Source organism: Catharus ustulatus, chromosome 2 (assembly GCF_009819885.2).
Source record: "Catharus ustulatus isolate bCatUst1 chromosome 2, bCatUst1.pri.v2, whole genome shotgun sequence".
NCBI lineage: Eukaryota > Metazoa > Chordata > Aves > Passeriformes > Turdidae > Catharus > Catharus ustulatus.
Window position 1 is genome coordinate 428,637 of NC_046222.1, and position 5,310 is coordinate 433,946.

Genomic DNA, 5,310 nt, shown 5'->3' on the forward strand with positions numbered 1-5,310 from the left:
GTGCGCGCTTGGAGCGCTGGTTCTGGGGCCCGGCTGGGCCGGGATCCGCAGGGATGTGCGCGCTTGGAGCGCTGGTTCTGGGGCCCGGCTGGGCCGGGATCCGCAGGGATGTGCGCGCTTGGAGCGCTGGTTCTGGGGCCCGGCTGCTGCGGGACGGGTGTCCCTGTGCCACCCCTGAGGGTCGCAGAGAGAAGCTGCTGCTGTGGCTGCGGCCGAGGCTCAGTGCGGAAAACTGAGCAGTCGTGGTGGAATATGATGGAAAACCAAATTTTGTTTGGTTTTGGATTTTCCCAGAAGTTTTTTGGTTTTGCTTTTGTTATTTTGTTTACATTTTCCCCTGAGCCCACCTGTGTGTTTTGCCTTAGGAAATGGGAACAGGAGACAGAAGGGGGAATGGGGACAAAGACAATTTTTTACCCCAAAAGGGACGAGTGCATTTATATTTATTTTCTGACCCAGCTGGAATGATTTGGTCTCAGGAGGCACCTGGGAGCCTCCTTTTGTCCTGGATGGGGCCGTGGCTGTAAAAGGGGTAAAGGGTGGAGCAGAGGTGGGCAGAGGAGTAGTGGTTGTGATCAATGATAAATTGGGGATTTGCATCTGGAAACAGCCATTGTTTTCTTCATGGGAGTCTTGGAAACAGAAGGGAGAGTCCGTGAGAAATGAGGATACTGCAGCTGGAGCGCTGGCAACGGAGCGTCTGCAGGGAATATTGCCTGGTGAGTCTCTCCTGCTGTCCCATCTCTAATGCTGTGCTGGCACCGAGTCACCTCATTCTGATTTAACCTGCCTTGAAAAACGGTTAAATGACAAATGGGACCACGAAATGGACACGAGAACCTTCGTGTTCCTGAGGGAATGCTTTAGCTTCTGAACTGCACAAATAATTCCCTCTCCCACAGAAAGCTGCTGGGCTGTGGTTCTGGGGCAGGAGTATTGGTGTCTTCAGTGGCACCTTAATAGTGATTTCTTTTCCTTGGAGCTCTTGGGATCGGGAGGAAGTGCTGTTCGTGCCCCACTGGGAAAGCACGCAGCAGGATCAGTGGTGCAGCTGTGTCTTTGTCCTGCTCTCTGCACCGTTCCGAGGGTGCCCTGGAGTGCTCTGGCTCATGGCAGGATAATGTGTGCGTGCTGCTGGGTCACTCACTGGGCATCCCGTGGAAGGCTTGAGGTTGGAAAAGCCCTTTGTGATGCTGAAATGCCCCCAAGAGAAACCTTCCTAAGCTGGAAGCCAAGTGGCAGGGAGGGAATCCCAGGAGGGTGGTGGGAACAGCTTTTTCCCAGGTCTGGACACTCTCAGGGCAGGGGTGATTTTGAAATGTTTGTCTGCATCTCCCTCCCTACACGAGAGCTGCCTCAGCCTGGATGAGTGTGAGGATATCTCGCTCTTCCTTAGGGCTTGGAGCGTGGCAGGGTGCAGAGCTCACGGTAAATCTTGTTTAAGCACTTCTAATATCAAAGCGCATTGAAACAGAGACTTTGAGGAAATAGCACACAAAAGTCTATTGCAAGCCTAGGTGCAAGCTGTCCTTATTGAAGATCCACGTTGATGGATGTTTTGTCTAACTATTCTGAGGCCAGAATGTGTCCAAAGCTTTGTTAACCCCTTGTCTTCTGCTTGGTAGGGACAGCGTCTTAGCCCAGGTCTCGGGAGCTGTGTGCACATTCCTCCCTGGAGCAGGGAACCCCCGTGAGGAGGAGCCAGAGATGGGGGCATCGAACCAGGTAAGGATCTGTTTCTATTTGGTCATTGTTTTTGCTGGCTTCAATGTCAGAGGCGCAGCGATCCTTCAGGCCTGGTGCCCTGCACCAGCAGTTCCAGCTCCTGAGCTGAGCAGGGAACAGTTCTGGGGTGGGGCTTTCAGCCTCATCAGCGTCCATTCGAATCAATCATTTGTTTCATTTCCATCAATCTCTCGGGTTTGCCACCCTCTGTCCCACTGTGCAGAGGCTCGATCCCACCTGTACCAAGTCCTGGGCAATGTTTGCAGCAGCAGGGCTGGAGGCAGCATCAGAGGCTGCCTTTGGAGCCTTGCTCTCCCCTTGGGTTTTACAGAGGGTGACAGACTCTGCCCTTAAGGATCCAGTGTTTGTTTAGAACACTGATCCTACAGCTGGACGGTTCAGGTAAGCGGGGTCAGAGTCTTGGGCCCACAAGAGGTTTTGTCCCACAGAGACCAACTGAACTTCCTGGGATAGCACATAGATGGTGCACTGGGACCTTGGGGTTCATAGTGAGCGTTGCCAGGTGATTCTGGGAGGTTGAACTGATGATTGAGATCTGCATCTCCCCTGCTGCTGGCAGAGGAGGCAGAGCTGGGACAGGACAGCTCCTCCATTCCTTGGTTCCCCAAAATCCTGTGGTTTTCTTGCTGGGGCTGCTGCAGGCGTTGATTCTGTGAGTTCCAGATAAAGGCTGTGCTTGCTGCTGCACAGAGGTTGGTGTCACACAGGGCCTGGTCCTTCATCTGGGCAGTTTTACTGAGGTGTTGTTACAAGGGAAATGGCTCTTTGTGCAGGAGGTTCTGCTGGGGCCCTTGTACCAAGGGACCTGATATTTTATGTGCAATGTGCTACCCAGGATGTTACAAACACCTGGGCTTTCATGTGGGAAGGTTCATGGAGGATGTTGTTACAAGCTAAATGGTCCCACATGTGTGGAATCTTACTTCCCTGTCAAAAAGCCTTGGGAATGCTCAGGAACACAGTGTGGGATATTTGACCTCTGAATAGGTCCTGGTTGGTGTAAAATACCCATTTTTTACTGGTTTGTGGTTTTTTTACCCTTGGAGGAGTGTGAGGCTGGCTAGCCAGGTGGTGTCTGAGAAGGGGAGGGTGTTCTGGCTTCCAGCAGTACTCCCAGGGCTGCTTTGGGATGTAATACAGAACCCAGCAATATTCCTGCTCTGCAAACGTGGGAGGGAGTGGAACAGCAAGTGGCAAAGCTGGGCTTTGCTCCTTAAATCCCACAACACCTGGGTTTAAGTTCCATCTGCCAGAGGAGGGAATGAACCCTGGTGCCAGCCATCCTGGGGCACTGGGCTGGTGTTACCAACTTCTCCATTGTCATTTGCATGATGTGATTCTCCCTTGATGAGAGAAGGCAGAGAATGAGGCAGGAGGGGGAGCTTGTTTCGTTTCTGTGAACTCCAGGCTTGGGGCAGCTGCAGAGCACTTTGGTTTCAAATAATCCTGCCCAAACACAGAGAACTGGAACCTCTCTTGGGCACTTTTGGATCCCCCTGTGCCACTCCTCCTCTGGTCCTTTACCTGAGAGGTGTGGGCTCAGAAACACCAGCCCCTACTGGACAGGTTTTTACTCATACAAATTAATTTTCTTAGAGGAGCCATCAGGTGTAATGAAAATCTGTGGAAAATGGGTGGTTGGTACACTAGCTGATAGCAGGTCTTGGGATTTTCTTCTTTTCTTTAACCTGTTCTTGAGAGAGCCCTAAAACTGGAAACTTGAGAGGGGGTGGGCAGGGGAGGAGTTGCTTTTCCTTTTTTTTATTATTGCTGTGGATTTTGGTATGTCAGTAAAATTGGAATAACTGAATTTCAGGGCTGTGCACTTCATACTTTTAATGTTTGTGTGGGTGCAGGAAATGCCAAATCCCAAAGCAATTCTGTGTCTGTAACATTAAGTGCAGCATCTTTAAAGCCAAGTGTGGGCTTGGTGTGGGGTTTTCATGTATGTTTGTACAGTCTAAAGGCTTTTCTTGTGCCCCAAAAGCCACAAGGAACCTGCCAGAAGCAGGCCTTCATTGCATATTGGGATCTCAATTTGCTCTTGGATTTTCCCCTCCAGTCTTCCCTTGGGTTTTTGTGCCAGAGTGGCTCTGACCCCAGAGCCATGCAGGGTCTGTAGCCTTGATAAATAGGAATGAAATTGGATTAAATTGGCCAAGTTTATGGGGAAGGCAAAAACATCCTGGGGTTTGTTTGGCCAAAGGTGGAACGTGAAGATGTCTGTGCTAGCACTGGGTGTGAGTGCTGATACTTCTGGGTTGTGTGTGGGGTGCCTCTGGCCCCTCAGAAATCAGAGCAAGGCTGAAGGAAGGAGGGAGGCTGCCACAGCTGCAGGTGAGGGCAGTAGTGGCTGTTCCAAACTGCTTGGTGCAGAACTGGAGGAACAGCTTTCCTGCTTTCTCTCCATCAGAGGGCAGAACATGAAGATGTTGCTGCACTAAGCTGTGTCTTCTGTGGGTTGTTCTGTGGTTGTTTTTTCTGGCTTTTTAATGTATTTCCAAGTGGGGCAGTGAGGAGCAAGTTGCTGGGTTGGTTACATGATTTCTGGGTGGCCTGTCACAGAAATGGGCATCTGTGTGTGCACGTGCTTCCTGGCAAATCCAGATGTGACATGGAAATCCTAAGTGAGGATTTCCAGCCTTGACTGCACGTGACACAGGCTTCTGAAAATGGAACTGGCCTTGGCAGAAGAGCAGCTGAGAAGGGAAGCAGAACTAAAATACCTGCAAGCACAAAAACCAAGTGCAGTGGTACTGCTTGGTCCTGTGTGCACCTCCTGCCTCTGCCTGCTGTGAGCACCTGGTGTTGCAGCTCAATGTTCTTCATTTCAGTGTCTGTTGGGTTTGGTTGTTGTGGTCATTTCCTCCAAACACCTCCCCTTCTTTACTGGACACATCCCTGGAGTGGGACCAGAGTCCCCCTTTCCCTGCAGGAATTCTCTGCTCCTCTGGACAGGGGGTGAAGCTGGGGGTTATGAGCCAAGGAAAACAACCAAGCCATGGGCATTCTGTCCTTGATGCATGCAGCAGCACCTGTTCTCCAAGTTCCCAGCACTGATGACTCTAAAGAAAATGCCTGTTCCCTCACTTCTCCAGCTCCCCCCTGCCCCACCTCCCCTGCTCTGATCCCTGGTGTGCCAAGGTCCTGCAGCTCCCTGGCTCTCCAGCTGCAGCTGCCTTGTCCTGCCTGTGCCTGATACAATATGGGCCTGAGGTTTTTTTAGCAGCAATCCATTCTTTTAAAGAGCACAAAAAGCATACAAAGCAGAAGAGTCTTTAGGAAATACATCCCAATAAGGGACTCTGCTGTTCCTGTAGTTCTCCTTCTGGCTTTCAAGTGGGCTGGAAGGATGGGCATGGCCTGTATTTTTCATATGAAAATGATGTTACTAAGTTTGTCTAGAAGTTCTGATTACTACTGTTATTATTACTCATTTTCTGACAGAAAACACACTCTGTTTGCATTTCCCATGTTGTTTCCAGGTGCTGCCCAGGATGGACATCTCTGGTCTCAGACAGTAATTCCCTAGGAGGAAGGGGAGCCTCTGCCTCATCTGCACAG

At 50.8% G+C, this 5,310-nt stretch overlaps 1 long non-coding RNA gene across 2 annotated transcripts; it reads left to right on the forward strand.

Annotated features, from left to right (window-relative positions):
* LOC117010330 lies at nucleotides 1–4,995 on the forward strand. 2 transcript variants are annotated; one of them, XR_004420636.1, is made up of 3 exons: nucleotides 1–719; nucleotides 1,626–1,725; nucleotides 4,312–4,995. It is a non-coding gene; the product is annotated as an uncharacterized LOC117010330 (long non-coding RNA). The 2 variants fall into 2 exon arrangements; XR_004420637.2 differs by lacking the exon at nucleotides 4,312–4,995 and adding an exon at nucleotides 2,175–2,227.
* Nucleotides 4,996–5,310: the final 315 nt, after the last annotated feature.